The 21,824-nt window shown below is 45.5% G+C and overlaps 6 non-coding genes across 6 annotated transcripts; all 6 read left to right on the top strand.

Annotated features, from left to right (window-relative positions):
* Positions 1-223: 223 nt before the first annotated feature.
* trnal-aag (transfer RNA leucine (anticodon AAG)) lies at positions 224-305 on the top strand. The gene has a single exon. It is a non-coding gene; the product is annotated as a tRNA-Leu (tRNA).
* A 5,131-nt stretch (positions 306-5,436) lies between these two features.
* On the top strand, positions 5,437-5,518 carry trnal-aag (transfer RNA leucine (anticodon AAG)). The gene has a single exon. It is a non-coding gene; the product is annotated as a tRNA-Leu (tRNA).
* A 2,880-nt stretch (positions 5,519-8,398) lies between these two features.
* trnal-aag (transfer RNA leucine (anticodon AAG)) lies at positions 8,399-8,480 on the top strand. The gene has a single exon. It is a non-coding gene; the product is annotated as a tRNA-Leu (tRNA).
* A 2,880-nt stretch (positions 8,481-11,360) lies between these two features.
* Positions 11,361-11,442, top strand: trnal-aag (transfer RNA leucine (anticodon AAG)). The gene has a single exon. It is a non-coding gene; the product is annotated as a tRNA-Leu (tRNA).
* A 2,880-nt stretch (positions 11,443-14,322) lies between these two features.
* trnal-aag (transfer RNA leucine (anticodon AAG)) lies at positions 14,323-14,404 on the top strand. The gene has a single exon. It is a non-coding gene; the product is annotated as a tRNA-Leu (tRNA).
* A 1,475-nt stretch (positions 14,405-15,879) lies between these two features.
* trnal-aag (transfer RNA leucine (anticodon AAG)) lies at positions 15,880-15,961 on the top strand. Its single transcript has one exon. It is a non-coding gene; the product is annotated as a tRNA-Leu (tRNA).
* Positions 15,962-21,824: the final 5,863 nt, after the last annotated feature.

The following is a 21,824-nucleotide window of genomic DNA, read 5'->3' as shown; positions in this document are numbered from 1 at the left end:
TTTGTAGCTGAATCCAGTCTGAGAAGATAGTCTCAGTTTACCGGTGATTTTTGTCTGGATTGATGGGCTATCGTTAACTGCTGAGAAATTGATATTGTCGACGGGCACATCCCAGCAGCTGTGCGAGTCGGAGAGGGATCATTCAACCCTTTTCACGTCAGTTTAAATCTGTTGTTATGCAGGAACACAATTGGAAGTGCAAGAAAATGGACTTTGGCGTGCTGGTAGTGTGGCCGAGCGGTCTAAGGCGCTGGGTTAAGGCTCCAGTCTCGACAGAGGCGTGGGTTCGAATCCCACCGCTGCCATTTCTGCTGAACAGCGCCAAACCATTTTTTTGGTTTAAATGCTGCTTCAATCCCTGCCTCATTTCTGTTTAAAACAGAAGAAAAATGAGTTTGCTTCCCGGGGAATTGACTGCGGTGTAGAAAAGTGCCGAATTTTCCAAAGTATCTGTGCTGTCGTGATCGTGTTCGCTTCCCGCACGGAAAATCGCCAGCAGCTCTACTGTTGCTTTCTGTTCCAGGCAAGTTGAGCTTTTACTGGAACCGAATGGAGACTGTTATTTCATCGTTGTTGTGAAACAGAGTCCTACGGTGACTCGACTCGTCGTTATTTGGTTTTCTGGCCAATGAGAAAATCGTTCCAATGTATTTCGATGTCATATGTTATTGAATTTCTCCCACTTCAGTCATTTCCGTCCTGGAGTCATCGGAAGGGAAAGGTAATCTAATCGAGACTGTGATTGGTGAAATTCACTTTTTATGGTCCATTCTTATTATGTTCTTTCTTTGTCTCTTTGCAGCATTGTCTGGGAAGTGGTGGTGCACTCAGGCTCCAGTATGTTTGAAAGAGTATTTTGGAATTGCCCTGTTCTTAGTTGTGTGATTACTTTATGGCTCATGCCCCCGGACTGTCTCACATTTAGCATTCATGCTCGCTGTGTCTGAAAATGCATTTGGTTTTCCAGTTTTGTTTGTGTTCCGTGTTAAGTGCTTTCTGTTTTGCGATTCGCTCAATACATTACGAATTAACAGGGTTTCCGAGGTAACTTCCAGCTGCAAAAATCCTCAACTGAGAATCTGGGAAACTTTCACGGAGTATGGTCAGTCGGAGCAAAAGTAAGGAAGTCGTTCGTTTCTGCAGTGTTTCACAATGCTACCTTTCCCGTGAGCAGTCGAACAGACTAAATGATTTTGCCACAGACTGCGACGGTAAGCTCCGCAAAAACGTAATTCTTTAAAGCAGGTGTAAGCAACACAACGTTATTGGGGTACACCGCGTGGAAACAGACACTTCGGTGTATCTCGTCCATGCTCACCACATCGCCAAAAATTACACAAGTCCCATTAAGTCGCTAGTATTAAAGTGCGCCCCGAGATCTAAGCCACGTTGGAACTGAAACGGAGGAATCGACAGAGAGGCGACAGAATGACATCGCATCCATTTGGTTTTCTTTAAATCACTGACGAGCAGGACAATGGAAACGGGGAGGGCGAGTGGGGAAGTGAGGCAGTTGCAGCTCTGGAGAACGTCCTTCTTTGTGATTCACTCAGCAACCAGAGACGTGACGGTGACTCAGGCGTGAGAGCTCTTCACATCGTGAACAAAAAGCAATCAAGGGCAGTTAGCACCTCTTCCGGAGTGGGGGTGGGGTGAGGTAATTACCTTTTGACTTCTGTTACCATGTTCAGAAACTGCCTTTTGGATTGAGGTGAACAGAAACTGCATTTCTAAAAAGCAACATGGAACTTGTTAAACTTTATTGAGTCGCTTTTTCTCATCGATTCCCACACAGGTTTCCAACTCAGTTGGTATCGATGAGGCTCATGTCCAGGTGTGATAATCTCTGCAGCAAATTGCACGGTTAAGGTAAAAGGCAAGGAAAGTGGCATCTCGAACCGGCCCCGAGGTCAGACCTTCCTCACAATGTAATCTGTCATTCTCGGATTGTAATGCTACCTCCGGTTTTAGGGTGGAACATTCTTTGGGAACCTTATTCTGCAAAACAGACACAGTGACTGAAACTATGCTGCACGGTATGATTTGGGACACGGCCTGCTCAGCTTTGTGCATTTTCCCTGTAGTCCGGTGTGTTTCATGTTCCGTGTCACCGTGAAAGTTGTCCTGTTTCGAACAATGGGTGAAATCATTGAGCAAAGCAAGAATCGAAACTGCAGTAATGTCAAGTAGCTCATGGTAATTTGACCCAATCATAACCGATCATATATTCTCACGCACTCACAGATACATTTGTAGCTGAATCCAGTCTGAGAAGATAGACTCAGTTTACCGGTGATTTTTGTCTGGATTGATGGGCTATCGTTAACTGCTGAGAAATTGATATTGTCGACGGGCACATCCCAGCAGCTGTGCGAGTCGGAGAGGGATCATGGAACCCTTTTCACGTGAGTTTGCATCTGTTGTTATGCAGGAACACAATTGGAAGTGCAAGAAAATGGAATCTCGGGCGTGTTGGTAGTGTGGCCGAGCGGTCTAAGGCGCTGGATTAAGGCTCCAGTCTCAACAGAGGCGTGGGTTCTAATCCCACCGCTGCCATTTCTGCTGAACAGCTCCAACGGAACAGCTGGTTTAAATGCTGTTTCAATCCCTGCCTCATTTCTGTTAAAAACAGAAGAAAAATGAGTTTGCTTCCCAGGGAATTGACTGCGGTGTGGGAAAGTGCCAAATTTTCCAAAGTGTCTCTGCTGTCATGATCGTGTTCGCTTCCCGCGCGGAAAATCGCCAGCAGCTCTACTGTTGCTTTCTGTTCCAGGCAAGTTGAGCTTTTACTGGAACCGAATGGAGACTGTTATTTCATCGTTGTTGCGAAACAGACTCCTCCGGTGACTCGACTCGTCGTTATTTGGTTTTCTGGCCAATGAGAAAATCGTTCATATGTATTTCGATGTCATATGTTATTGAATTTCTCCCACTTCCTTCATTTCCGTCCTGCAGTCATCGGAAGGGAAAGGTAATCTAATCGAGACTGTGATTGGTGAAATTCACTTTTTATGGCCCATTCTTATTATGTTCTTTCTTTGTCTCTTTGCAGCATTGTCTGGGAAGTGGTGGTGCACTCAGGCTCCAGTCTGTTTGAAAGAGTAGTTTGGAATTGCCCTGTTGTTAGTTGTGTGATTACTTTATGGCTCATGCCCCCCGACACTCTCACATTTAGCATTCATGCTCGCTGTGTCTGAAAATGCATTTGGTTTTCCAGTTTTGTTTGTGTTCCGTGTTAAATGCTTTCTGTTTTGCGATTCGCTCAATACATTACGAATTAACAGGGTTTCTGAGGTAACTTCCAGCTGCAAAAATCCTCAACTGAGAATCTGGGAAACTTTCACGGAGTATGGTCAGTCGGAGCAAAAGTAAGGAAGTCGTTCGTTTCTGCAGTGTTTCACAATGCTACCTTTCCCGTGAGCAGTCCAACAGACTAAATGATTTTGCCACAGACTGCGACGGTAAGCTCCGCAAAAACGTAATTCTTTAAAGCAGGTGTAAGCAACACAACGTTATTGGGGTACACCGCGTGGAAACAGATACTTCGGTGTATCTCGTCCATGCTCACCACATAGCCAAAATTAAACAAGTCCCATTAAACAACGAGCTAACGGAAACAGAAAGGTGAAAGGTAGAATGGCTTCAACTTTCAGTGCTGGATGCCACTGAGCTGCAGCGGGGGCGACCGAGGCTTGTTTTTGTCGTGTCGTGGTCATCACGTTCGCCTTATACGCGAAAAGTCCCCAGTTTGAAACTGGGCAGAAACTGCTTTGTTCTTCAACTGCAGCCTTTTACATGGACAAGAACGCAGCTTTCTTGCTTGATTTCCCAACTTCAAACCTGCCTTCGAGTTTGCTTGAACAAATCTTCTCTCGTAGTGCAGTGCAATGCAATGCAATTCCATTTAATTACTGTGCAAAGCATTGTAAAGTTTTTCTCCAACCTGGTTCTGATCATATGCCATTCTGTTTGAGAGTGTAGTTACCCCCTTCTGATCCTTCCACGAAAAGCATTACCGCATTCGCATTCCTTGCGCAGGCGGCCCGGTTCAAAGACAGAGAAGAAGCTGATGTGCTGGTGTCACAGTGCACCACGGATTCCTCAACTAGTCTGTCTGTCAAATGTATCCCAAAGTCGTCTCTGAAAGACCTCATTTGGAAGGTGTCTGTCGTTATTCAACGTGCGAGAATTGGCACCAGAGGTCCTGAAACATGTTTTGGAGCAGTTCCCACGTCAGTGGCTCATTCAATCAGCAACAGCAATGAAAGAAATTACACTCTCAGAGGAACCTCTGGACCTGTGCTTTCATAGCGTCGCTAGTATTAAGGTGCGCCCCGAGATCTAAGCCACGTTGGAACTGAAACGGAGGAATCGACAGAGAGGCTACAGAATGACATCGCATCCATTTGGTTTTCTTTAAATCACTGACGAGCAGGAAAATGTAAACGGGTAGGGCGAGTGGGGAAGTGAGGCAGTTGCGGCTCTGGAGAAAGTCCTTCTTTGTGATTCATTCTGCAACCAGAGACGTGACGGTGACTCAGGCGTGAGAGCTCTTCACATCGTGAACAAAAAGCAATCAAGGGCAGTTAGCACCTCTTCCGGAGTGGGGGTGGGGTGAGGTAATTACCTTTTGACTTCTGTTACTATGTTCAGAAACTGCCTTTTGGATTGAGGTGAACAGAAACTGCATTTCTAAAAAGCACCATGGAACTTGTTAAACTTTATTGAGTCGCTTTTTCTCATCGATTCCCACACAGGTTTCCAACTCAGTTGGTATCGATGAGGCTCATGTCCAGGTGTGATAATCTCTGCAGCAAATTGCACGGTTAAGGTAAAAGGCAAGGAAAGTGGCATCTCGAACCGGCCCCGTGGTCAGACCTTCCTCACAATGTAATCTGTCATTCTCGGATTGTAATGCTACCTCCGGTTTTAGGGTGGAACATTCTTTGGGAACCTTATTCTGCAAAACAGACACAGTGACTGAAACTATGCTGCACGGTATGATTTGGGACACGGCCTGCTCAGCTTTGTGCATTTTCCCTGTAGTCCGGTGTGTTTCATGTTCCGTGTCACCGTGAAAGTTGTCCTGTTTCGAACAATGGGTGAAATCATTGAGCAAAGCAAGAATCGAAACTGCAGTAATGTCAAGTAGCTCATGGTAATTTGACCCAATCATAACCGATCATATATTCTCACGCACTCACAGATACATTTGTAGCTGAATCCAGTCTGAGAAGATAGACTCAGCTTACCAGTGATTTTTGTCTGGATTGATGGGCTATCGTTAACTGCTGAGAAATTGATATTGTAGACGCGCACATCCCAGCAGCTGTGCGAGTCGGAGAGGGATCATGGAACCCTTTTCACGTGAGTTTGCATCTGTTGTTATGCAGGAACACAATTGGAAGTGCAAGAAAATGGAATCTCGGGCGTGTTGGTAGTGTGGCCGAGCGGTCTAAGGCGCTGGATTAAGACTCCAGTCTCAACAGAGGCGTGGGTTCGAATCCCACCGCTGCCATTTCTGCTGAACAGCTCCAACGGAACAGCTGGTTTAAATGCTGTTTCAATCCCTGCCTCATTTCTGTTAAAAACAGAAGAAAAATGAGTTTGCTTCCCAGGGAATTGACTGCGGTGTGGGAAAGTGCCAAATTTTCCAAAGTGTCTCTGCTGTCATGATCGTGTTCGCTTCCCGCGCGGAAAATCGCCAGCAGCTCTACTGTTGCTTTCTGTTCCAGGCAAGTTGAGCTTTTACTGGAACCGAATGGAGACTGTTATTTCATCGTTGTTGCGAAACAGACTCCTCCGGTGACTCGACTCGTCGTTATTTGGTTTTCTGGCCAATGAGAAAATCGTTCATATGTATTTCGATGTCATATGTTATTGAATTTCTCCCACTTCCTTCATTTCCGTCCTGCAGTCATCGGAAGGGAAAGGTAATCTAATCGAGACTGTGATTGGTGAAATTCACTTTTTATGGCCCATTCTTATTATGTTCTTTCTTTGTCTCTTTGCAGCATTGTCTGGGAAGTGGTGGTGCACTCAGGCTCCAGTCTGTTTGAAAGAGTAGTTTGGAATTGCCCTGTTGTTAGTTGTGTGATTACTTTATGGCTCATGCCCCCCGACACTCTCACATTTAGCATTCATGCTCGCTGTGTCTGAAAATGCATTTGGTTTTCCAGTTTTATTTGTGTTCCGTGTTAAATGCTTTCTGTTTTGCGATTCGCTCAATACATTACGAATTAACAGGGTTTCTGAGGTAACTTCCAGCTGCAAAAATCCTCAACTGAGAATCTGGGAAACTTTCACGGAGTATGGTCAGTCGGAGCAAAAGTAAGGAAGTCGTTCGTTTCTGCAGTGTTTCACAATGCTACCTTTCCCGTGAGCAGTCCAACAGACTAAATGATTTTGCCACAGACTGCGACGGTAAGCTCCGCAAAAACGTAATTCTTTAAAGCAGGTGTAAGCAACACAACGTTATTGGGGTACACCGCGTGGAAACAGATACTTCGGTGTATCTCGTCCATGCTCACCACATAGCCAAAATTAAACAAGTCCCATTAAACAACGAGCTAACGGAAACAGAAAGGTGAAAGGTAGAATGGCTTCAACTTTCAGTGCTGGATGCCACTGAGCTGCAGCGGGGGCGACCGAGGCTTGTTTTTGTCGTGTCGTGGTCATCACGTTCGCCTTATACGCGAAAAGTCCCCAGTTTGAAACTGGGCAGAAACTGCTTTGTTCTTCAACTGCAGCCTTTTACATGGACAAGAACGCAGCTTTCTTGCTTGATTTCCCAACTTCAAACCTGCCTTCGAGTTTGCTTGAACAAATCTTCTCTCGTAGTGCAGTGCAATGCAATGCAATTCCATTTAATTACTGTGCAAAGCATTGTAAAGTTTTTCTCCAACCTGGTTCTGATCATATGCCATTCTGTTTGAGAGTGTAGTTACCCCCTTCTGATCCTTCCACGAAAAGCATTACCGCATTCGCATTCCTTGCGCAGGCGGCCCGGTTCAAAGACAGGGAAGAAGCTGATGTGCTGGTGTCACAGTGCACCACGGATTCCTCAACTAGTCTGTCTGTCAAATGTATCCCAAAGTCGTCTCTGAAAGACCTCATTTGGAAGGTGTCTGTCGTTATTCAACGTGCGAGAATTGGCACCAGAGGTCCTGAAACATGTTTTGGAGCAGTTCCCACGTCAGTGGCTCATTCAATCAGCAACAGCAATGAAAGAAATTACACTCTCAGAGGAACCTCTGGACCTGTGCTTTCATAGCGTCGCTAGTATTAAGGTGCGCCCCGAGATCTAAGCCACGTTGGAACTGAAACGGAGGAATCGACAGAGAGGCTACAGAATGACATCGCATCCATTTGGTTTTCTTTAAATCACTGACGAGCAGGAAAATGTAAACGGGTAGGGCGAGTGGGGAAGTGAGGCAGTTGCGGCTCTGGAGAAAGTCCTTCTTTGTGATTCATTCTGCAACCAGAGACGTGACGGTGACTCAGGCGTGAGAGCTCTTCACATCGTGAACAAAAAGCAATCAAGGGCAGTTAGCACCTCTTCCGGAGTGGGGGTGGGGTGAGGTAATTACCTTTTGACTTCTGTTACTATGTTCAGAAACTGCCTTTTGGATTGAGGTGAACAGAAACTGCATTTCTAAAAAGCACCATGGAACTTGTTAAACTTTATTGAGTCGCTTTTTCTCATCGATTCCCACACAGGTTTCCAACTCAGTTGGTATCGATGAGGCTCATGTCCAGGTGTGATAATCTCTGCAGCAAATTGCACGGTTAAGGTAAAAGGCAAGGAAAGTGGCATCTCGAACCGGCCCCGTGGTCAGACCTTCCTCACAATGTAATCTGTCATTCTCGGATTGTAATGCTACCTCCGGTTTTAGGGTGGAACATTCTTTGGGAACCTTATTCTGCAAAACAGACACAGTGACTGAAACTATGCTGCACGGTATGATTTGGGACACGGCCTGCTCAGCTTTGTGCATTTTCCCTGTAGTCCGGTGTGTTTCATGTTCCGTGTCACCGTGAAAGTTGTCCTGTTTCGAACAATGGGTGAAATCATTGAGCAAAGCAAGAATCGAAACTGCAGTAATGTCAAGTAGCTCATGGTAATTTGACCCAATCATAACCGATCATATATTCTCACGCACTCACAGATACATTTGTAGCTGAATCCAGTCTGAGAAGATAGACTCAGCTTACCAGTGATTTTTGTCTGGATTGATGGGCTATGGTTAACTGCTGAGAAATTGATATTGTAGACGCGCACATCCCAGCAGCTGTGCGAGTCGGAGAGGGATCATGGAACCCTTTTCACGTGAGTTTGCATCTGTTGTTATGCAGGAACACAATTGGAAGTGCAAGAAAATGGAATCTCGGGCGTGTTGGTAGTGTGGCCGAGCGGTCTAAGGCGCTGGATTAAGACTCCAGTCTCAACAGAGGCGTGGGTTCGAATCCCACCGCTGCCATTTCTGCTGAACAGCTCCAACGGAACAGCTGGTTTAAATGCTGTTTCAATCCCTGCCTCATTTCTGTTAAAAACAGAAGAAAAATGAGTTTGCTTCCCAGGGAATTGACTGCGGTGTGGGAAAGTGCCAAATTTTCCAAAGTGTCTCTGCTGTCATGATCGTGTTCGCTTCCCGCGCGGAAAATCGCCAGCAGCTCTACTGTTGCTTTCTGTTCCAGGCAAGTTGAGCTTTTACTGGAACCGAATGGAGACTGTTATTTCATCGTTGTTGCGAAACAGACTCCTCCGGTGACTCGACTCGTCGTTATTTGGTTTTCTGGCCAATGAGAAAATCGTTCCAATGTATTTCGATGTCATATGTTATTGAATTTCTCCCACTTCCTTCATTTCCGTCCTGCAGTCATCGGAAGGGAAAGGTAATCTAATCGAGACTGTGATTGGTGAAATTCACTTTTTATGGCCCATTCTTATTATGTTCTTTCTTTGTCTCTTTGCAGCATTGTCTGGGAAGTGGTGGTGCACTCAGGCTCCAGTATGTTTGAAAGAGTATTTTGGAATTGCCCTGTTCTTAGTTGTGTGATTACTTTATGGCTCATGCCCCCCGACACTCTCACATTTAGCATTCATGCTCGCTGTGTCTGAAAATGCATTTGGTTTTCCAGTTTTGTTTGTGTTCCGTGTTAAATGCTTTCTGTTTTGCGATTCGCTCAATACATTACGAATTAACAGGGTTTCTGAGGTAACTTCCAGCTGCAAAAATCCTCAACTGAGAATCTGGGAAACTTTCACGGAGTATGGTCAGTCGGAGCAAAAGTAAGGAAGTCGTTCGTTTCTGCAGTGTTTCACAATGCTACCTTTCCCGTGAGCAGTCCAACAGACTAAATGATTTTGCCACAGACTGCGACGGTAAGCTCCGCAAAAACGTAATTCTTTAAAGCAGGTGTAAGCAACACAACGTTATTGGGGTACACCGCGTGGAAACAGATACTTCGGTGTATCTCGTCCATGCTCACCACATAGCCAAAATTAAACAAGTCCCATTAAACAACGAGCTAACGGAAACAGAAAGGTGAAAGGTAGAATGGCTTCAACTTTCAGTGCTGGATGCCACTGAGCTGCAGCGGGGGCGACCGAGGCTTGTTTTTGTCGTGTCGTGGTCATCACGTTCGCCTTATACGCGAAAAGTCCCCAGTTTGAAACTGGGCAGAAACTGCTTTGTTCTTCAACTGCAGCCTTTTACATGGACAAGAACGCAGCTTTCTTGCTTGATTTCCCAACTTCAAACCTGCCTTCGAGTTTGCTTGAACAAATCTTCTCTCGTAGTGCAGTGCAATGCAATGCAATTCCATTTAATTACTGTGCAAAGCATTGTAAAGTTTTTCTCCAACCTGGTTCTGATCATATGCCATTCTGTTTGAGAGTGTAGTTACCCCCTTCTGATCCTTCCACGAAAAGCATTACCGCATTCGCATTCCTTGCGCAGGCGGCCCGGTTCAAAGACAGGGAAGAAGCTGATGTGCTGGTGTCACAGTGCACCACGGATTCCTCAACTAGTCTGTCTGTCAAATGTATCCCAAAGTCGTCTCTGAAAGACCTCATTTGGAAGGTGTCTGTCGTTATTCAACGTGCGAGAATTGGCACCAGAGGTCCTGAAACATGTTTTGGAGCAGTTCCCACGTCAGTGGCTCATTCAATCAGCAACAGCAATGAAAGAAATTACACTCTCAGAGGAACCTCTGGACCTGTGCTTTCATAGCGTCGCTAGTATTAAGGTGCGCCCCGAGATCTAAGCCACGTTGGAACTGAAACGGAGGAATCGACAGAGAGGCTACAGAATGACATCGCATCCATTTGGTTTTCTTTAAATCACTGACGAGCAGGAAAATGTAAACGGGTAGGGCGAGTGGGGAAGTGAGGCAGTTGCGGCTCTGGAGAAAGTCCTTCTTTGTGATTCATTCTGCAACCAGAGACGTGACGGTGACTCAGGCGTGAGAGCTCTTCACATCGTGAACAAAAAGCAATCAAGGGCAGTTAGCACCTCTTCCGGAGTGGGGGTGGGGTGAGGTAATTACCTTTTGACTTCTGTTACTATGTTCAGAAACTGCCTTTTGGATTGAGGTGAACAGAAACTGCATTTCTAAAAAGCACCATGGAACTTGTTAAACTTTATTGAGTCGCTTTTTCTCATCGATTCCCACACAGGTTTCCAACTCAGTTGGTATCGATGAGGCTCATGTCCAGGTGTGATAATCTCTGCAGCAAATTGCACGGTTAAGGTAAAAGGCAAGGAAAGTGGCATCTCGAACCGGCCCCGTGGTCAGACCTTCCTCACAATGTAATCTGTCATTCTCGGATTGTAATGCTACCTCCGGTTTTAGGGTGGAACATTCTTTGGGAACCTTATTCTGCAAAACAGACACAGTGACTGAAACTATGCTGCACGGTATGATTTGGGAAACGGCCTGCTCAGCTTTGTGCATTTTCCCTGTAGTCCGGTGTGTTTCATGTTCCGTGTCACCGTGAAAGTTGTCCTGTTTCGAACAATGGGTGAAATCATTGAGCAAAGCAAGAATCGAAACTGCAGTAATGTCAAGTAGCTCATGGTAATTTGACCCAATCATAACCGATCATATATTCTCACGCACTCACAGATACATTTGTAGCTGAATCCAGTCTGAGAAGATAGACTCAGCTTACCAGTGATTTTTGTCTGGATTGATGGGCTATCGTTAACTGCTGAGAAATTGATATTGTAGACGGGCACATCCCAGCAGCTGTGCGAGTCGGAGAGGGATCATGGAACCCTTTTCACGTGAGTTTGCATCTGTTGTTATGCAGGAACACAATTGGAAGTGCAAGAAAATGGAATCTCGGGCGTGTTGGTAGTGTGGCCGAGCGGTCTAAGGCGCTGGATTAAGGCTCCAGTCTCAACAGAGGCGTGGGTTCGAATCCCACCGCTGCCATTTCTGCTGAACAGCTCCAACGGAACAGCTGGTTTAAATGCTGTTTCAATCCCTGCCTCATTTCTGTTAAAAACAGAAGAAAAATGAGTTTGCTTCCCAGGGAATTGACTGCGGTGTGGGAAAGTGCCAAATTTTCCAAAGTGTCTCTGCTGTCATGATCGTGTTCGCTTCCCGCGCGGAAAATCGCCAGCAGCTCTACTGTTGCTTTCTGTTCCAGGCAAGTTGAGCTTTTACTGGAACCGAATGGAGACTGTTATTTCATCGTTGTTGCGAAACAGACTCCTCCGGTGACTCGACTCGTCGTTATTTGGTTTTCTGGCCAATGAGAAAATCGTTCATATGTATTTCGATGTCATATGTTATTGAATTTCTCCCACTTCCTTCATTTCCGTCCTGCAGTCATCGGAAGGGAAAGGTAATCTAATCGAGACTGTGATTGGTGAAATTCACTTTTTATGGCCCATTCTTATTATGTTCTTTCTTTGTCTCTTTGCAGCATTGTCTGGGAAGTGGTGGTGCACTCAGGCTCCAGTCTGTTTGAAAGAGTAGTTTGGAATTGCCCTGTTGTTAGTTGTGTGATTACTTTATGGCTCATGCCCCCCGACACTCTCACATTTAGCATTCATGCTCGCTGTGTCTGAAAATGCATTTGGTTTTCCAGTTTTATTTGTGTTCCGTGTTAAATGCTTTCTGTTTTGCGATTCGCTCAATACATTACGAATTAACAGGGTTTCTGAGGTAACTTCCAGCTGCAAAAATCCTCAACTGAGAATCTGGGAAACTTTCACGGAGTATGGTCAGTCGGAGCAAAAGTAAGGAAGTCGTTCGTTTCTGCAGTGTTTCACAATGCTACCTTTCCCGTGAGCAGTCCAACAGACTAAATGATTTTGCCACAGACTGCGACGGTAAGCTCCGCAAAAACGTAATTCTTTAAAGCAGGTGTAAGCAACACAACGTTATTGGGGTACACCGCGTGGAAACAGATACTTCGGTGTATCTCGTCCATGCTCACCACATAGCCAAAATTAAACAAGTCCCATTAAACAACGAGCTAACGGAAACAGAAAGGTGAAAGGTAGAATGGCTTCAACTTTCAGTGCTGGATGCCACTGAGCTGCAGCGGGGGCGACCGAGGCTTGTTTTTGTCGTGTCGTGGTCATCACGTTCGCCTTATACGCGAAAAGTCCCCAGTTTGAAACTGGGCAGAAACTGCTTTGTTCTTCAACTGCAGCCTTTTACATGGACAAGAACGCAGCTTTCTTGCTTGATTTCCCAACTTCAAACCTGCCTTCGAGTTTGCTTGAACAAATCTTCTCTCGTAGTGCAGTGCAATGCAATGCAATTCCATTTAATTACTGTGCAAAGCATTGTAAAGTTTTTCTCCAACCTGGTTCTGATCATATGCCATTCTGTTTGAGAGTGTAGTTACCCCCTTCTGATCCTTCCACGAAAAGCATTACCGCATTCGCATTCCTTGCGCAGGCGGCCCGGTTCAAAGACAGGGAAGAAGCTGATGTGCTGGTGTCACAGTGCACCACGGATTCCTCAACTAGTCTGTCTGTCAAATGTATCCCAAAGTCGTCTCTGAAAGACCTCATTTGGAAGGTGTCTGTCGTTATTCAACGTGCGAGAATTGGCACCAGAGGTCCTGAAACATGTTTTGGAGCAGTTCCCACGTCAGTGGCTCATTCAATCAGCAACAGCAATGAAAGAAATTACACTCTCAGAGGAACCTCTGGACCTGTGCTTTCATAGCGTCGCTAGTATTAAGGTGCGCCCCGAGATCTAAGCCACGTTGGAACTGAAACGGAGGAATCGACAGAAAGGCTACAGAATGACATCGCATCCATTTGGTTTTCTTTAAATCACTGACGAGCAGGAAAATGTAAACGGGTAGGGCGAGTGGGGAAGTGAGGCAGTTGCGGCTCTGGAGAAAGTCCTTCTTTGTGATTCATTCTGCAACCAGAGACGTGACGGTGACTCAGGCGTGAGAGCTCTTCACATCGTGAACAAAAAGCAATCAAGGGCAGTTAGCACCTCTTCCGGAGTGGGGGTGGGGTGAGGTAATTACCTTTTGACTTCTGTTACTATGTTCAGAAACTGCCTTTTGGATTGAGGTGAACAGAAACTGCATTTCTAAAAAGCACCATGGAACTTGTTAAACTTTATTGAGTCGCTTTTTCTCATCGATTCCCACACAGGTTTCCAACTCAGTTGGTATCGATGAGGCTCATGTCCAGGTGTGATAATCTCTGCAGCAAATTGCACGGTTAAGGTAAAAGGCAAGGAAAGTGGCATCTCGAACCGGCCCCGTGGTCAGACCTTCCTCACAATGTAATCTGTCATTCTCGGATTGTAATGCTACCTCCGGTTTTAGGGTGGAACATTCTTTGGGAACCTTATTCTGCAAAACAGACACAGTGACTGAAACTATGCTGCACGGTATGATTTGGGACACGGCCTGCTCAGCTTTGTGCATTTTCCCTGTAGTCCGGTGTGTTTCATGTTCCGTGTCACCGTGAAAGTTGTCCTGTTTCGAACAATGGGTGAAATCATTGAGCAAAGCAAGAATCGAAACTGCAGTAATGTCAAGTAGCTCATGGTAATTTGACCCAATCATAACCGATCATATATTCTCACGCACTCACAGATACATTTGTAGCTGAATCCAGTCTGAGAAGATAGACTCAGCTTACCAGTGATTTTTGTCTGGATTGATGGGCTATGGTTAACTGCTGAGAAATTGATATTGTAGACGCGCACATCCCAGCAGCTGTGCGAGTCGGAGAGGGATCATGGAACCCTTTTCACGTGAGTTTGCATCTGTTGTTATGCAGGAACACAATTGGAAGTGCAAGAAAATGGAATCTCGGGCGTGTTGGTAGTGTGGCCGAGCGGTCTAAGGCGCTGGATTAAGACTCCAGTCTCAACAGAGGCGTGGGTTCGAATCCCACCGCTGCCATTTCTGCTGAACAGCTCCAACGGAACAGCTGGTTTAAATGCTGTTTCAATCCCTGCCTCATTTCTGTTAAAAACAGAAGAAAAATGAGTTTGCTTCCCAGGGAATTGACTGCGGTGTGGGAAAGTGCCAAATTTTCCAAAGTGTCTCTGCTGTCATGATCGTGTTCGCTTCCCGCGCGGAAAATCGCCAGCAGCTCTACTGTTGCTTTCTGTTCCAGGCAAGTTGAGCTTTTACTGGAACCGAATGGAGACTGTTATTTCATCGTTGTTGCGAAACAGACTCCTCCGGTGACTCGACTCGTCGTTATTTGGTTTTCTGGCCAATGAGAAAATCGTTCATATGTATTTCGATGTCATATGTTATTGAATTTCTCCCACTTCCTTCATTTCCGTCCTGCAGTCATCGGAAGGGAAAGGTAATCTAATCGAGACTGTGATTGGTGAAATTCACTTTTTATGGCCCATTCTTATTATGTTCTTTCTTTGTCTCTTTGCAGCATTGTCTGGGAAGTGGTGGTGCACTCAGGCTCCAGTCTGTTTGAAAGAGTAGTTTGGAATTGCCCTGTTGTTAGTTGTGTGATTACTTTATGGCTCATGCCCCCCGACACTCTCACATTTAGCATTCATGCTCGCTGTGTCTGAAAATGCATTTGGTTTTCCAGTTTTGTTTGTGTTCCGTGTTAAATGCTTTCTGTTTTGCGATTCGCTCAATACATTACGAATTAACAGGGTTTCTGAGGTAACTTCCAGCTGCAAAAATCCTCAACTGAGTCGCTTTTTTTAATCGATTCACACACAGGTTTCCAACTCGTTTGGTATCGATGAGGCTCATGTCCAGGTGTGATAATCTCTGCAGCAAATTGCACGGTTAAGGTAAAAAGCAAGGAAAGTGACATCTCGAACCGGCCCCGAGGTCAGACCTTCCTCACAATGTAATCTGTCGTTCTCGGATTGTAATGCTACCTCCGGTTTTCGGGTGGAACATTCTTTGGGAACCTTATTCTGCAAAACAGACACAGTGACTGAAACTATGCTGCACGGTATGATTTGGGACACGGCCTGCTCAGCTTTGTGCATTTTCCCTGTAGTCTGGTGTGTTTCATGTTCCGTGTAAACGTGAAAGTTGTCCTGTTTCGAGCAATGGGTGAAATCATTTAGCAAAGCAAGAATCGAAATTGCAGTAATGTCAAGTAGCTCATGGTAATTTGACCCAATCATAACCGATCATATATTCTCACGCACTCACAGATACATTTGTAGCTGAATCCAGTCTGAGAAGATAGTCTCAGTTTACCGGTGATTTTTGTCTGGATTGATGGGCTATCGTTAACTGCTGAGAAATTGATATTGTCGACGGGCACATCCCAGCAGCTGTGCGAGTCGGAGAGGGATCATTCAACCCTTTTCACGTCAGTTTAAATCTGTTGTTATGCAGGAACACAATTGGAAGTGCAAGAAAATGGAGTTTGGCGTGCTGGTAGTGTGGCCGAGCGGTCTAAGGCGCTGGGTTAAGGCTCCAGTCTCGACAGAGGCGTGGGTTCGAATCCCACCGCTGCCATTTCTGCTGAACAGCGCCAAACCATTTTTTTGGTTTAAATGCTGCTTCAATCCCTGCCTCATTTCTGTTTAAAACAGAAGAAAAATGAGTTTGCTTCCCGGGGAATTGACTGCGGTGTAGAAAAGTGCCGAATTTTCCAAAGTATCTGTGCTGTCGTGATCGTGTTCGCTTCCCGCACGGAAAATCGCCAGCAGCTCTACTGTTGCTTTCTGTTCCAGGCAAGTTGAGCTTTTACTGGAACCGAATGGAGACTGTTATTTCATCGTTGTTGTGAAACAGAGTCCTACGGTGACTCGACTCGTCGTTATTTGGTTTTCTGGCCAATGAGAAAATCGTTCCAATGTATTTCGATGTCATATGTTATTGAATTTCTCCCACTTCAGTCATTTCCGTCCTGGAGTCATCGGAAGGGAAAGGTAATCTAATCGAGACTGTGATTGGTGAAATTCACTTTTTATGGCCCATTCTTATTATGTTCTTTCTTTGTCTCTTTTCAGCATTGTCTGGGAAGTGGTGGTGCACTCAGGCTCCAGTATGTTTGAAAGAGTATTTTGGAATTGCCCTGTTCTTAGTTGTGTGATTACTTTATGGCTCATGCCCCCGGACTGTCTCACATTTAGCATTCATGCTCGCTGTGTCTGAAAATGCATTTGGTTTTCCAGTTTTGTTTGTGTTCCGTGTTAAGTGCTTTCTGTTTTGCGATTCGCTCAATACATTACGAATTAACAGGGTTTCCGAGGTAACTTCCAGCTGCAAAAATCCTCAACTGAGAATCTGGGAAACTTTCACGGAGTATGGTCAGTCGGAGCAAAAGTAAGGAAGTCGTTCGTTTCTGCAGTGTTTCACAATGCTACCTTTCCCGTGAGCAGTCGAACAGACTAAATGATTTTGCCACAGACTGCGACGGTAAGCTCCGCAAAAACGTAATTCTTTAAAGCAGGTGTAAGCAACACAACGTTATTGGCGTACACCGCGTGGAAACAGACACTTCGGTGTATCTCGTCCATGCTCACCACATCGCCAAAAATTACACAAGTCCCATTAAGTCGCTAGTATTAAGGTGCGCCCCGAGATCTAAGCCACGTTGGAACTGAAACGGAGGAATCGACAGAGAGGCGACAGAATGACATCGCATCCATTTGGTTTTCTTTAAATCACTGACGAGCAGGAAAATGGAAACGGGGAGGGCGAGTGGGGAAGTGAGGCAGTTGCAGCTCTGGAGAACGTCCTTCTTTGTGATTCACTCAGCAACCAGAGACGTGACGGTGACTCAGGCGTGAGAGCTCTTCACATCGTGAACAAAAAGCAATCAAGGGCAGTTAGCACCTCTTCCGGAGTGGGGGTGGGGTGAGGTAATTACCTTTTGACTTCTGTTACCATGTTCAGAAACTGCCTTTTGGATTGAGGTGAACAGAAACTGCATTTCTAAAAAGCAACATGGAACTTGTTAAACTTTATTGAGTCGCTTTTTTTAATCGATTCACACACAGGTTTCCAACTCTTTTGGTATCGATGAGGCTCATGTCCAGGTGTGATCATCTCTGCAGCAAATTGCAAGGTTAAGGTAAAAAGCAAGGAAAGTGACATCTCGAACCGGCCCCGAGGTCAGACCTTCCTCACAATGTAATCTGTCATTCTCGGATTGTAATGCAACCTCCGGTTTTAGGGTGGAACATTCTTTGGGAACCTTATTCTGCAAAACAGACACAGTGACTGAAACTATGCTGCACGGTATGATTTGGGACACGGCCTGCTCAGCTTTGTGCATTTTCCCTGTAGTCCGGTGTGTTTCATGTTCCGTGTAAACGTGAAAGTTGTCCTGTTTCGAGCAATGGATGAAATCATTTAGCAAAGCAAGAATCGAAATTGCAGTAATGTCAAGTAGCTCATCGCAATTTGACCCAATCATAACCGATCATATATTCTCACGCACTCACAGATACATTTGTAGCTGAATCCAGTCTGAGAAGATAGACTCAGTTTACCGGTGATTTTTGTCTGGATTGATGGGCTATCGTTAACTGCTGAGAAATTGATATTGTAGACGGGCACATCCCAGCAGCTGTGCGAGTCGGAGAGGGATCATTCAACCCTTTTCACGTCAGTTTGAATCTGTTGTTATGCAGGAACACAATTGGAAGTGCAAGAAAATGAACTCGCGGACGTGCTGGTAGTGTGGCCGTGCGGTCTAAGGCGCTGGATTAAGGCTGCAGTCTCGACAGAGGCGTGGGTTCGAATCCCACCGCTGCCATTTCTGCTGAACAGCTCCAACGGAACAGCTGGTTTAAATGCTGTTTCCATCCCTGCCTCATTTCTGTTAAAAACAGAAGAAAAATGAGTTTGCTTCCCAGGGAATTGACTGCGGTGTGGGAAAGTGCCAAATTTTCCAAAGTGTCTCTGCTGTCATGATCGTGTTCGCTTCCCGCGCGGAAAATCGCCAGCAGCTCTACTGTTGCTTTCTGTTCCAGGCAAGTTGAGCTTTTACTGGAACCGAATGGAGACTGTTATTTCATCGTTGTTGCGAAACAGACTCCTCCGGTGACTCGACTCGTCGTTATTTGGTTTTCTGGCCAATGAGAAAATCGTTCCAATGTATTTCGATGTCATATGTTATTGAATTTCTCCCACTTCCTTCATTTCCGTCCTGCAGTCATCGGAAGGGAAAGGTAATCTAATCGAGACTGTGATTGGTGAAATTCACTTTTTATGGCCCATTCTTATTATGTTCTTTCTTTGTCTCTTTGCAGCATTGTCTGGGAAGTGGTGGTGCACTCAGGCTCCAGTCTGTTTGAAAGAGTAGTTTGGAATTGCCCTGTTGTTAGTTGTGTGATTACTTTATGGCTCATGCCCCCCGACACTCTCACATTTAGCATTCATGCTCGCTGTGTCTGAAAATGCATTTGGTTTTCCAGTTTTGTTTGTGTTCCGTGTTAAATGCTTTCTGTTTTGCGATTCGCTCAATACATTACGAATTAACAGGGTTTCTGAGGTAACTTCCAGCTGCAAAAATCCTCAACTGAGAATCTGGGAAACTTTCACGGAGTATGGTCAGTCGGAGCAAAAGTAAGGAAGTCGTTCGTTTCTGCAGTGTTTCACAATGCTACCTTTCCCGTGAGCAGTCCAACAGACTAAATGATTTTGCCACAGACTGCGACGGTAAGCTCCGCAAAAACGTAATTCTTTAAAGCAGGTGTAAGCAACACAACGTTATTGGGGTACACCGCGTGGAAACAGATACTTCGGTGTATCTCGTCCATGCTCACCACATAGCCAAAATTAAACAAGTCCCATTAAACAACGAGCTAACGGAAACAGAAAGGTGAAAGGCAGAATGGCTTCAACTTTCAGTGCTGGATGCCACTGAGCTGCAGCGGGGGCGACCGAGGTTTGTTTTTGTCGTGTCGTGGTCATCACGTTCGCCTTATACGCGAAAAGTCCCCAGTTTGAAACTGGGCAGAAACTGCTTTGTTCTTCAACTGCAGCCTTTTACATGGACAAGAACGCAGCTTTCTTGCTTGATTTCCCAACTTCAAACCTGCCTTCGAGTTTGCTTGAACAAATCTTCTCTCGTAGTGCAGTGCAATGCAATGCAATTCCATTTAATTACTGTGCAAAGCATTGTAAAGTTTTTCTCCAACCTGGTTCTGATCATATGCCATTCTGTTTGAGAGTGTAGTTACCCCCTTCTGATCCTTCCACGAAAAGCATTACCGCATTCGCATTCCTTGCGCAGGCGGCCCGGTTCAAAGACAGAGAAGAAGCTGATGTGCTGGTGTCACAGTGCACCACGGATTCCTCAACTAGTCTGTCTGTCAAATGTATCCCAAAGTCGTCTCTGAAAGACCTCATTTGGAAGGTGTCTGTCGTTATTCAACGTGCGAGAATTGGCACCAGAGGTCCTGAAACATGTTTTGGAGCAGTTCCCACGTCAGTGGCTCATTCAATCAGCAACAGCAATGAAAGAAATTACACTCTCAGAGGAACCTCTGGACCTGTGCTTTCATAGCGTCGCTAGTATTAAGGTGCGCCCCGAGATCTAAGCCACGTTGGAACTGAAACGGAGGAATCGACAGAGAGGCTACAGAATGACATCGCATCCATTTGGTTTTCTTTAAATCACTGACGAGCAGGAAAATGTAAACGGGTAGGGCGAGTGGGGAAGTGAGGCAGTTGCGGCTCTGGAGAAAGTCCTTCTTTGTGATTCATTCTGCAACCAGAGACGTGACGGTGACTCAGGCGTGAGAGCTCTTCACATCGTGAACAAAAAGCAATCAAGGGCAGTTAGCACCTCTTCCGGAGTGGGGGTGGGGTGAGGTAATTACCTTTTGACTTCTGTTACTATGTTCAGAAACTGCCTTTTGGATTGAGGTGAACAGAAACTGCATTTCTAAAAAGCACCATGGAACTTGTTAAACTTTATTGAGTCGCTTTTTCTCATCGATTCCCACACAGGTTTCCAACTCAGTTGGTATCGATGAGGCTCATGTCCAGGTGTGATAATCTCTGCAGCAAATTGCACGGTTAAGGTAAAAGGCAAGGAAAGTGGCATCTCGAACCGGCCCCGAGGTCAGACCTTCCTCACAATGTAATCTGTCATTCTCGGATTGTAATGCTACCTCCGGTTTTAGGGTGGAACATTCTTTGGGAACCTTATTCTGCAAAACAGACACAGTGACTGAAACTATGCTGCACGGTATGATTTGGGACACGGCCTGCTCAGCTTTGTGCATTTTCCCTGTAGTCCGGTGTGTTTCATGTTCCGTGTCACCGTGAAAGTTGTCCTGTTTCGAACAATGGGTGAAATCATTGAGCAAAGCAAGAATCGAAACTGCAGTAATGTCAAGTAGCTCATGGTAATTTGACCCAATCATAACCGATCATATATTCTCACGCACTCACAGATACATTTGTAGCTGAATCCAGTCTGAGAAGATAGACTCAGTTTACCAGTGATTTTTGTCTGGATTGATGGGCTATCGTTAACTGCTGAGAAATTGATATTGTAGACGCGCACATCCCAGCAGCTGTGCGAGTCGGAGAGGGATCATGGAACCCTTTTCACGTGAGTTTGCATCTGTTGTTATGCAGGAACACAATTGGAAGTGCAAGAAAATGAACTCGCGGACGTGCTGGTAGTGTGGCCGTGCGGTCTAAGGCGCTGGGTTAAGGCTCTAGTCTCGACAGAGGCGTGGGTTCGAATCCCACCACTGCCATTTCTGCTGAACAGCTCCAACGGAACAGCTGGTTTAAATGCTGTTTCAATCCCTGCCTCATTTCTGTTAAAAACAGAAGAATAATGAGTTTGCTTCCCAGGGAATTGACTGCGGTGTGGGAAAGTGCCAAATTTTCCAAAGTGTCTCTGCTGTCATGATCGTGTTCGCTTCCCGCGCGGAAAATCGCCAGCAGCTCTACTGTTGCTTTCTGTTCCAGGCAAGTTGAGCTTTTACTGGAACCGAATGGAGACTGTTATTTCATCGTTGTTGCGAAACAGACTCCTCCGGTGACTCGACTCGTCGTTATTTGGTTTTCTGGCCAATGAGAAAATCGTTCATATGTATTTCGATGTCATATGTTATTGAATTTCTCCCACTTCCTTCATTTCCGTCCTGCAGTCATCGGAAGGGAAAGGTAATCTAATCGAGACTGTGATTGGTGAAATTCACTTTTTATGGCCCATTCTTATTATGTTCTTTCTTTGTCTCTTTGCAGCATTGTCTGGGAAGTGGTGGTGCACTCAGGCTCCAGTATGTTTGAAAGAGTAGTTTGGAATTGCCCTGTTGTTAGTTGTGTGATTACTTTATGGCTCATGCCCCCCGACACTCTCACATTTAGCATTCATGCTCGCTGTGTCTGAAAATGCATT

Source organism: Chiloscyllium punctatum, chromosome 18 (genome assembly GCF_047496795.1).
Source record: "Chiloscyllium punctatum isolate Juve2018m chromosome 18, sChiPun1.3, whole genome shotgun sequence".
In the NCBI taxonomy this organism is placed as follows: Eukaryota; Metazoa; Chordata; class Chondrichthyes; order Orectolobiformes; family Hemiscylliidae; genus Chiloscyllium; species Chiloscyllium punctatum.
The sequence above is the reverse complement of the archived record's forward strand: the minus strand, read 5'-3'. Positions and strand labels throughout refer to the sequence as shown.